Consider the following 12,684-nt stretch of genomic DNA (forward strand, 5'->3'; position numbering starts at 1 on the left):
ACATAACTCTAGTAATGCCCTGGATTTGAAGCCGTTAGCATTTTGAGGTATGTATACCCTATAGGGTATGTGAATTGCTGTAGTGGTGCATCCTGTGTGGACTGGGTTTGATGCGACCCATAACTATAAGGATAAAGAGGATCAATAACATCCTGTGATGGATGGTTTTATAGGTTGGTATCTTTTTCTATGGCTTTCCCTTTGTTTAACTTGTTTAAGACTTCTAAAATTTTACTCAACTCCCTCTTAAGTTTTTCTTAGGACTTCTTTTTTTTTTTTCCAGATGATTTGTATTTTCTTATTCCAGTTGCTTGGCTTAAGCTTTGGTGTTGTACTGATGGTGAATGAGTTGAACTGGGCTCTTAGACGATGGAGTTATCTTTGAACCTTATACCACAATTAGCATGCTCTATTACTAAATGTGTATGCGAAGAAGCTTTTTAACCTAACTTTTTTAAGAATCCTACATGCAAGAATGTATGAATGCATTGAATACTTGACATAATAAACTATGATTCATAAACACATGAATGTATGCATAGCATTGTATGAATGCATGTAGTAATGTTTGTCACATTATGATGCATGGATGAACACATATGTTAGTGATTAAAATACAATATATAACATACAACTTAATATAGATAAAGATTAAATAAAACAAAGTTCACTTACATGTCCTAACTAGGGTTACATTCCAATGATGGGTAGATAGAGCTCTAATTAGCGTTAGCTTTTTATATTTTACTACATATGGTTTGGTTAAATCTAAAGGTTCCTAAATTGTTCTCACATTATTGTCTATCACAGACCAGTAAGACATTCCAATACTCGCCCATCATAGGCTACAAATAAAAATGATTCAATTTGAGTGAGAGTATTTCGTTAGCCATTATAGAGATTATCATATCATGAGAGTATAGATACTTTACTCTATTCTAAGAAGGATGAAACTTGGGTATAGAACTCATATGATGCACATGTATGTGATAGCATTTGTGAAAAATACATATATCTTTATTCACAATTTTTACAAGCCAAGTCAAAGAATAAAAAAATAATGAAAATAAATGCAAACAAAACCGATCAATAATTTAAGACCAAGCGAACCAAAAATTAGGATAATTCAACACTAATTAATGCTTGACTCTTGAATTTTTCAATGGAGTCACCAAACTGTCATAACGTATAGATCTGTAAATCTATATCTAAACTTAACAAGAGGAGTCGTCACCAACTTTTATTAAGGTGTGATTAGCTACCTAATGAATCTATTCTTTTAAAAAGCTCTTAAGCTTGATTAAGGGTCCCTAAAAAATAATTTTTTACCTTTTGAACAGAACTAAATTTGAGAGTTCGATTATGTGTAGGGAATGTTATAACAACCCTACAACACCCATCCTAAGATGGTACCATTTAATTTTAAATTATTTTAACAATTATCTTGGTTCTAATGGTTTTTATTTTAATGTTTAAATATTGAAAATGACTTCTAAGATTTTTCAATCAATATGATAGAATTCTTAAAAATACTTCATCATTTTAAGAATATTAAAGAATCTCATTTGTTTTTTTTCAAGAGGCTCCATCATCGGAAAGCTTAATCAATTTCTTTATTATTTTTTTGTCAAAAATATATCTAATCTTTCTACCATTTAGGCCACAATTAGAAATATTTTCTCATCTAGAAATCTCTTAAATGATCATCTATTTATGATTACTAAGAATTTCATCATTGAAATTTATTTTTTATTTTTATTTTTATTTTCATTTCTAAATTTTTCACTCTTTGGGTCTATTTACAATATAAACTTTTGTTAGTTTCTTAATCTTTGGAAAAAAAATATGACAAGTATTTTTTTTAAGTCTCATTTAAATTTTTGCACAATTTGGGATAAATTTGGAAACTTTTCACCTAGAAATCTTATGAAAATTCAACCATTTGTGATATTCTTAAGATTTCATCCTTGGATAATTATAAAATATTTTCACCCAAAATTTTAATTTATATTTTAATTTTTAATTTTTATTTGAGAAAGAATACTATCACTTTTTATCACTTTTATTAAAATTTCATCTAAATTATTCTACCATTTGGGTTAAATTTAAAGAAATTCCTTACCTGGATATTTCTTAGAAAATTTACCATTTGAAATTTCTAAGAATCTCATAATTGGGTGATTGTTAATTCAACTCCTAAATTTTATTAAATTTATATTATTATTATTTTTTAAAAATTAAAAATAAAAATTAATTATTGTTTATTGAAATTTTATCTAAATCCTCTTCAATTTAGATCAAATCTAGAAAAAATTTCTCTAATAGAAATTTTATAGAAATTAACCATTTGTAATTTCAAAAAATTTCATCATCGGATAATTATTACTTATTTTCCAAATTCTATTAAAGTTTTATTTTTATAATTTTTTCTAATTTTCTTAAAATTTAATCATGCAGAATATAAATAAATAAAATAATAACATGAAAACAAAAATAAATAAATAAAATAAAATACCAAAATAAAGAAACGGCTCAACTAGAGTTACAACGCGTGGCTCGGCACAGCTGTAGAAAAGAATCAAACTCTTTCAAACTAAAACAAAACCTATACTAGAAATTTTTGTAAAAAATTTGGACTAGATTTCTTTCTCTATATTTGCCTCTAATTTTTTGTGTCTCTCCATTTCCTAGAAAACTTAAATGCAAACTAAAACAAAAATTTCCAATACCAAAAACTATTTTGCACTTCCTCTATTATTTTGCTCTCTTTTTTTTTAATGTATTTTCCTCTTCGATCTTTGTGTAATTTCTATGATTTTTGTTTAGTGTGCTACCACATCCTCCTTTGTGTGTGCTTACATGTCTTTTTATAATATAGTTTCCTCACTTGAATAGAGTTTCACTATAATTAAAATCTTCAAATCATGTTTATCTTTTCACCCTTTTGAAACTGAATAAAAATCTTTTCCATTCAAGTTGAATTATCAATGAGGATAGTAGTTCAACTCAATGTCATCACCGGTCAATCTTTTAGCCAATTACGATTCCTTTTTTTTTTTACTGAATAGATAAATAAAATGAATTTTAAACCCCAAATAAAATGAGGTGTCTACAGTTACTAAATTATATAAAAAATTATCAAAATTAAAATTATGTCAAAGGTTATCAAAATTATATATTATATTATTGTTCTATAGCCTTGAATTAATCATTATCTGATCTAGATAACTATGCATAAACAATACAAACACTAAAATTCTTAATAAAAATACCTAGAAAATAAATTAAAACAAAAAGTTATATATATATATATATATATTTACAAAAGATATTGTAGTATAGACATAAAAGAAGGGATTAATTATTTGTATCATTAGAACTTATGCTTTTATATTTTGTACATGAACAAAAATATATTTAATAAAGTTTGGGCACAAAAAATAAAACTATAGGAAGTTTATATTAAAACAAAGAAAAGGCAGTGGACACAAAGACATTCATGAAAATTTAATGTTAAATATATAATTATATATGAGTAATAATTGGCAAAAATTATTAGGAAAAGCAAGTATGTTATTAGGAGTAATTTGACACTTATGCTTAAATCATTATTATAAGTTATTTTGACAATCAACTTTGTGATTATGGTTTAGAAAGAAAATGCATTAATTTTCTTGAACAACACTAAAATTGTATAAAGTCCTTACTCTCTCTCTCTCTCTCTCTCTCTCTCTCTCTCCATATATATATATATATATATATATATATACTTTAGATTTGGTTATGCTAAGTTTCGACTTGAGGGTATTCTTGAAAGGATAAAAGAAGGAAGAAAGCAATTAGAGGCAAAAGTAAGTAGTGTTCTTTGTGTTTGCACTCTGAAACTTAAGTTAGAGATCAGAATAAAAGAGGTAGAAATGAAAGAAATATTAATGGGTTTTGGATAAGATGAAACTTGAAATGATAATACATGGATATCCATATTTATAAGTGAGAGGAAGGGGAACAATGAGGGATAAAAATGACATGACCGAGCTGATGTGGTACTAAACATATCAAATCAAGTCAGCTCAAATGTCTAAAATGCCCTTAGTTGTCTGTTTACAGCCTTTAATAGGAAAAAAAAAACCATAATGCTCTTTTGACCACTAAATGCTTCAAACAAGACCTTTAGTGTCTTCGCTAATTTTTTCTATCTCAACATAGTTTAATAATTACTCTTAATTTTATTTTTATAAAATATATCATTTTCCTTGATTTTGAAATAAAAAGGACCATTGTGACAAAAAAGAAAAACAAACTAAATAAGTCCAACATAATAAACAATTGGCCACATTAATGTAACACAATGCATAGTCGAACATTTAATGGTAGAATATGACCATTAAATGCAAAAATTCAAAATTATGTTCGATAAAAAAATGTAGAACCATAATAATATTCTTGTGTTTTAATAGGAGTTTAATAAAGAATAATTTAATTAATTGATTGATAATTGATTATCTAATAATAAAAATAAACTATGTGATAAAACTTAATTAAGGGTAATTTGGTCAATCATTTTTATTATTTTTTATTCTTGTGTTTTAATATGGGTCTAATAAAAAATAGTTTAATTAATTGATTGATAATTAATTAATAATAAATTAAATTAAATTAAGTGATAAAATTTAAATAAAAATAATTTGGTCAATTATTTTTAACATTTTTAGAATTCACACTTAAATAAATAGATAGATAGATAGATAGGACACTTAGATCCTTCCTTGTATATATAGAGAGGGATAAAACTTATGATTTCATACTTTATCTTCCTTTTTTTTTAGTTTAAAACAAATTTTATGAAAGTTAAAAGGAAAATAATAGAATAAAAGTAAAAACAAAAGACCAATTTAATAATATCTTAAAAGATCTTAAATACAAAAAGAAAAAAAAATCATATGATATTTAATCCCTTCCAATGAAGAACAAAATTCTGGCATATATATAGGTGAATTTTGCAATTAAAGGGAAGCAAAGAAAAAAAAAAGGTCAAAAAAGCCAAAATATCAATGGATGCTTGGAGTTAGATGTAGCTATTCATGTATTCATATCATGTAAATTATTAAAATTTATGTATTTGTATTAATGTCATGTAAAATATTAAAATTTGTGTGTTTATATCGTGTTTTATACGAAAATTACATGTCATTTTTGTATTGACACGAAAACATAAAAATATATTTTTTAATTTTGTTAAACTCATATATAATTATTACTAAAATTTTAAGTCATGTTATTTTAATATCTTATTTTCATATCGTATTCGTATTATATTATCATATTATATTTTAGATTATCAGCTGAAAAAATGTACTTCTTTATTTATTATTTAGGTTTGAATATGTTAAAAAAGTGTGAAAAAGTAATTTTTTATAAATTCACTAAATCCGATAGAAATAAACTTGTTTAAATTAATCTAAAAAGAGAATATCTATAATCTATAACTATAATAAAAGTTATCCTCCAATTTTATGTACCCGTTATTATTGTGTTAAAAATAGATTGAAGGGTAAAACTGGGCAGAGGAAAGTTAAAGTTTCTGGTCTTTTCCAGACAGATGTAGAGAAGAAAAGAAAATTAAGTTCCTGTCACTCCTGCAAATTCGTTTCCTACAGAAAACGAAGTTCCCTTCCCCTATCCCCACCTGTTTTACCATTTTCACTTCTCTCTCCAAATTCAACTACCCACTTTGCAGACTCAAGACAACCTCCGCCGTTTCCATTGAGAAAGAAACTATAATCTCCAAGTAGCCCTACACTTTCCTCAGTGTAACTAACGACGAAGATGACGGCTGCCTCAAGTCATGCATCCATGCATGAGAATGGAGGTGCAGGAAAGCGTGTGCGGCGCCTTCAAGGCTCTTGACGAAGTTGGTAAGTTCTAGGAGGATGCTTGGACAAGGCCTGGAAGCGGTGAGGGAATTAGTGGAGTGTTGCAAGGTGGTGCCATTTTCGAAAGGTTGGTGTTAATATTTCTGTTGTTTATGGTATTATGCTCTCTGAAGCCTATCGAGCTACCAAGGCTACTACTATTGATCAAAAGCTCGGTCCTGTTCCTTTTTCGTCGCTTGGATCAGCTCGGTAAGCCATCCCTTTTCATTTTTTTTTTTTTTTTAAATTTTGGTTTAATTCCATTGAAAGAAGAAAATGCTGATAATTATGATCATTTTAGGGTTTTTTTTTTTTAATTTTGTAGGTTTTGCGTTGGAAAATTTTGTTTGCTTTTGCTTTCGATTTTAATTATAGGTATTTTGAAACTGATGCTCGTAAGGGTACTTAATTTCTCCTTAATTATTGTTAAGTTGTTGAACCGCGCATGCTATGTGAGGGAAGAATTGAGGGGGAAAAAGGGAGAAAAGCAGCACATGGACCAATCCTTCCACCGGTACCGCCTCTAGACCTTTCTAAAGTTTTAATCTTCTCCTCCTCCTTCGTTAAGTTTATTTATTTATTTTTTATTTTCCTATTTTGAGATTTTTCCTATTTTTCGATTTTACCTTTAATTTTTCAATTTTTTGCTAGAGTCCTTGTTGTTGGCAGAAGCTGGCCTTTATGAAAGGAAAGAGGAAGCTGCAAAGAGAGAAGTTTTTTGTCGTATTCGAGAGATAATTGCATGTGTTTATTTTTTTTTTTGGAAAAATTCATGTTTGTATGAAAATTTCAAACTTTATCAAGTTTGAGATACATGCTTGAAAAAATGAATTTTTGTTGGGTTTGTTTTATAGGTTTTGAGTTTTGATTTTCTGAGTTTTTATAGTGGAAGGAAACAGTACAAGTTCTTTTCCAGTATGTTTTTGCTGCTTCGGTTAACCTTTGATGAGAAGAATGGCAAATCATTTCTTTAAAAGGTAATGAATCCAAACATTTCAAAATTGGATAAATTGAATCCAGAAACATAAGATGTGTGACCCATTAACCAATTGAATGATGCATGTCATTTAATTAAGCTTTCAATTTGGGTTTGTTCTTGAAATTTGATAGTAGAATACGTGATTGATGTTGGATTTGTCTCGGACTATATTTTTGGGACTCAAAATGGTTATTGTTTTTTCACAGATTTTGGTTATTGGGGAATGTTAGGATACTAAAGGAAACTTTCAATTTTTTTTCTCTTAATTTTTCATATTGCCTTCAATTAGTGTCCTTTCAATAACTTTTTCTAGCTCATTGGTTTTCTTTTTTTTTCCCCTTAAATTGAACATTTTAGTTTGTTTAATATTTGATATCAATCCAAATGATCATTATTATTAATGCATCTTTTTTTTTCATTAGCATCATTGAATTATAAGAGTACTAACAAGCAATGCTTTCTGTTGTTCTAATCATATATTTTTAGCTCATTGTTTACAAGCTGTAAACACATATTTTTATCCAATTTTGTTTTAACTTAAAAGTAATTTTTTTTGTTTATTATTATTATTTTTTCTTTTTCATACTTTTTGATTTGAAAGTTTTTTGGTGTATTAAATGCGAAGGCACCCTTGTACCATCACGTACCAAGGACGTACACTGGCAAGCCTTTCTGCCATTGCTGAATTTTGCAGAAAGGAAAAGCCAAAAGTCTTCAATGGCGCTCAAAGTCTCCAGTGGCTTTGAAAAAAAATACATAAATTTTGAAAATCTGAAATTCCAATCTCAAAAAATCTGAAATTTAAATCCCAACAAATTTTATAAATAAAGCTCCTTTCTTACAAACAAAAAAATACCCAAAGAAAAACAGGAGAACAAAAATAAAAAACCTACAACCCAGAGTACCTAAAAAAAAGAAAAGAAAGCTCTACAAAAAAAAAAGACAGAAAAAAACCTCTGGCAAAAACCTAAGAAACCAAAAATTTTTTTTCTAACCTATTGAAAATCAAAACCACACAATAAAAAATAAATCACAAATCCGGATAATGATGATCTCAATGCCAAAAAAAATTGTTTTAGTTGAAACTTCAAAGCTCGATTCACATTGATTGAGATTTTTTTTTTACAAAATGGAAGCATATGTTTGGGGGGCTAAAGGAGTTAGTAGGAGTTTTTTTTTTTTTTGAGAATTTTTTGTCACTAACGACTGCAGCTGCACGGCGGCAAATCAATCATTTTTTGGCAGGGCTTGAGAGAAGTTTTTTTTTTGTTTGAATTTTTTTTTTGAAAAAAGGGGTTGAAATGATTTTTAAAAAAAGTTTGATATATATAAAAGGAAAACTCGAAATGATATTGTTTAAGGCCTAGAGCATCCACGTATGAACTCGAACTCGGATCCAATCCGACATTTGCACAAATTGACCCATGATCCCCGCCGTTCCTCTGACTTGGGAGTAATCCAACTGAAACGGATCTGAACTGGATCAAACCGCTCTTGAACCACTCTGGAACCATTTAGATTGCCTGAAAATCTCTTGAATTGCCTAAACCGGTTCGTATCAGCTTGAACCGTTGACTAGTTTTTGACCGCATATTTTTAAGTGTTTATTTTTTATTTTATATATTTATTTATATATTTGGTTATTTATGCTTTTATTTATTCATTTAATTTATGCATGATTGAAAGTTAAATTTCTTAATAATAATAATAATAATAATAATAATAATAATAATAAAGTCATATTATTTTCCTTTTGTAAAATCTTCATAAAAGTTTTCTATTAAAAATTAATAAATAAAAACAAAAAATAATAAATAAATAAAACAATAAGAAGACATATATTTCAAACAATAAATTTTAAAAAAGTTACAAATGTGTAACTGGTAAAACAAAAACCTTTTCAATTTTACCAAAATGATGGTGAATTTAAAAGAAAATTCTAAAAAAGAAAATTTTAAAACAAAAAAACAAATAATAAAAATTAAATAAAAATATGATAAAACTAACAATAAAAAAATCTAGAAAATTATGAACAAGTAATTTTTATAAAAGATTATTTCTAAAGTCTACCAGAATGATAAAAAATTCAAGAAAACAAAAATAAAATAAAATAAAACAACAAAGGTAAAAAAAAAAAAACAATAATAATAACAAATGGCATAAAATTTCAATAAATCAAAATAAATAAGAACAATCGAAAATTACGAATGAGAAATTTTCTAAAAAATATCATAAAATAAAAATATTTCAATTTAAATTATTTTAGAATTATGGATAATTTATGATTTAAATCATTTTTTTAAAAACAAAAACTCTTCATGAAATTCTAAAAATTACAAGCGAGTAATCCTTAAAAGAATTTTTTAAAGAATAAAATATTTTTAAAATTTACCAAAATGATGAAAAATTTAGAACAAAAATTTTAATTATGAAAAGGTTTAAAAAATAATAAATAATAAATCTTAAAAGTTTTATCTATCTGACGATGGAGTCTCTTTAAGGAAACGAACAAGTTTTTTGAATACTCTTAAGGTGAAAAAAATTTTCTAAAAATTTTACTAGAATAATGAAAAAATCTTAGGAAATTTTTCGATATTTAAATAATTAAATAAAAAAAGACCATTTAATTGAAGACCAATTTAGCGCAACACATAGTTATTTGATACTGACTTTGGACTGATGTTGTGAGGGTGTTAATTCTTCCCTACACGTAATTATACTTTCGAACTTAGCTTTGTAATGTAGACCAAAACTTATCCTTTTCACGAAGTCTTAATTGAACTTAAGATTTCATTGAAAGGGGTAATTTTAACTTAGTGACAAATTACACTTCAATTAAAAAAATTAATGATGACTCTTGATATATTACATCTAGCGATCGAGTTCTCAGATCAATACATTATAACATAAACTCCTAATTTGTTATATGTTTGAAATTCTTTGTGTTTGAGTAATGGAGGTTTGTATCATTATCCTTGAATTATCAAAATAAAAATTTTGATGTATTTTCTTGAATTACAGCTAAGGCGATTGTTTAGAGGTTTATGAGAGGAAAAAAGCTTAACTTTATTTGCTATTATTTTCTCAAATTTCTCACATTTGTAATTGTGACGTGGCCTATTATAAGAACTTTTCATTGCTTTATATCTATACATACTATTAAAGTTGTCCCAAAATTGAATTTGTTGTACACCTCATCTGTCATAAAAAATAATTGGAGGGTAATGTATGGTATTTGAAACTATCCAAAAGCTTCCAGAAATGAGAAAAAAGAAGATAAATAAAGGAAGTAGAAAGGGTGTGGAGAACGAAAAAAGTGGGGCAAAGAACAAGAAGAAAGAAAGAACATTCTAGATATGAAGAGAAGCTGTAAAGAAGAGAAATTTTTGCTCCACTACTAACCTTGTGCCTAAAAGTACGTGAATTCATTCACATCAATTCATCATCATTTTCTCAGGAGCCAGGACCTTGCATTTCCATTTAACATTTGGAAATTTCATCTCAGTTTTCTAAAGTTCAGTTTCATGTTAATATTGAATTCTTATCTTTTGTGAAGTAACATTTTTTGCCTGCCTTAGGGAGTTGCAATTTTGGTCTTAGGGTTGTCTGGAACTATCAATGGATCCTCAGTATCTATGTAAGGCTTTGACTAGCTACGAACATTATTGTTGTACCTGTTTTCCCCTGTTCAATTAATAAAAAAACAAAATTTGCATACTGACTTGGGTCTCTCTACAAAGAGAACGCTGGTCATTTGAAAAGTTGTCCAAATCTTAACGGCATTTATGTTTTTCCTCTCCATTCTTAGAGCAGTCTTTGCTTCAATTCCAGCACCCATTATTGTTGCTTTGTACTGCCTATTCTTTGATTATGTTGGTACGCGTCTAATTTGAGCTATTCATAAAGAAACATGTGGATATATGATTTGTAATAAGCACTTTCAAGTATTTATGTATGTCATAACATCTAGATCCGAGGATCTATCGCTAAATATTGACTTGAAGGAGTTGCCATCAATATTTTTTATCTAGGTGCGATTGACCACTTAAGAAATTTATCCTTTCAGGGACCACCAAAGTTTAAGGGTCCCTAAAAGAATAGGTTCAGGTCTACTAACCATAACAGGGTTCGGGAGTTCGATTATGTGTGAGGAAGGTTATAGCACCCTCATAACGCCCATCGAAAGATGGTACCAGCTTAATTTTATGTTATTCAATAAGCCTTAAAAATTTACCAAGTAATTAATTATTGAAAATTATTCTCAATTGACTCTAATACTTTTAGCAGAAAATTGAAAAAATCCTTTCACCTCAAGAGTATGCAAGAAAACTACTATTTCACTTACAGAGACTCCATCGTTGGATTATTTAACATTAAAGAAAAATTCAAGAAAATAAAAAGGAGGAAAAAATGATTGCTTTTGTGCAAGAAAAATTGATACTTTCAACTTTTTTCCAAAATATTTTTTAGAAATTTTAATTTTGAGAAAAATTGATACTTTCAACTTTTTTTCAAAAATCCATTTTTGAAAACTTATTCTGAAGGAAAATTGATACTTTCAACTTTTTCCCAAAAATATTTTTTTGGAAAGCTTATTTTCAAGGAAAATTGATACTTTCAACTAAAATTGATACTTTCAACTTTTTCTCAAAAATATTTTTTAGAAAGCTTATTTTCAAGAAAAATTGATACTTTCAATTTTTTCTCAAAAATATTTTTTAGAAAAACTTATTTTCAAGGAAATTTGATACTTTCAACTTTTTCTCAAAAATATTTTTTTTGAATTTTATTTAAAGAAAATAAAATAATAAAATAAAATTGAAAATAAAAAATAATAAAAAATAATAATAAAAAAAATTAAACAATTCTAATAATAATAATAAAAATAAATAAATAAATGAAAATAAAAAAAAACCTGGGAACGGGTCGGCTTAGCTGCTCGGCTAACGGTTTGGAGACGCGGGTTGCACGTGGGTCTAAAGCGGGTTGGCGCTCGGGTCGGGTCGGATCTTGGCAAAACGCGCGGATCCTCTGGGTTACTTAACATAAAAACGATATCGTTTTGGAGAGGGTATATAAGGCTGAAGGTCGATTTTTTTTTGCAGAACCCTCGTTCTCTCTCTCTCTTCCTTTCCTTTTCTCTCCCTTCTCTTTAAAACCTGAAGAACTCCGGTTGAATCTTATCGGATTTTGAGTTTTTCATCGGAAGTTCATCGAAAAGTTGATCGGTTTCTGAAAATTTTTACTGAAAATTGGGTAGTTGACCGAAAAATTCAAACTTGACCGAAAAAATCACCGAAAAATTCAATCGAAATCTGAAAATTTTCCAAAAATTTCCAGAAAAAATTCACAAAAAATTCTCTAAAAATTCTCCACCAATTCTTAGAGCTATTCTCACGCATCAAAACCCTTTTTCAACTTTTAAATCTTCTCTGTGTCTGCCTTTTTCTCTCTGCCAATATCTCCTATTTTCTATCTTCTTACCCTTTGATACGTGGGTCTATTTATAGGGATTGATCAGAAGAATTTCTGATCAATTCCAACTCCTCCTTGGATTGAGATTCAATCATTGAATCCAATATGGACTCTGATTGAATCCAAATTCACGGTGGGATTCCCCCCAAACCAATCCAATCTTCAGCAAAAAAAAAAGAAAATAAAAATCAAATAAAAAAATATTAATAGATAATTAAAGGAAATAATCAGATAAATCAAAATATTAATAGATAACAATAATAATAGATAAATTATAATATATAAATAGATAAATAATAATAAATACATAAATATAAT

Source organism: Durio zibethinus, chromosome 26 (assembly GCF_047325235.1).
Source record: "Durio zibethinus cultivar Kanyao isolate XHJ-2024 chromosome 26, ASM4732523v1, whole genome shotgun sequence".
Taxonomy (NCBI): Eukaryota; Viridiplantae; Streptophyta; class Magnoliopsida; order Malvales; family Malvaceae; genus Durio; species Durio zibethinus.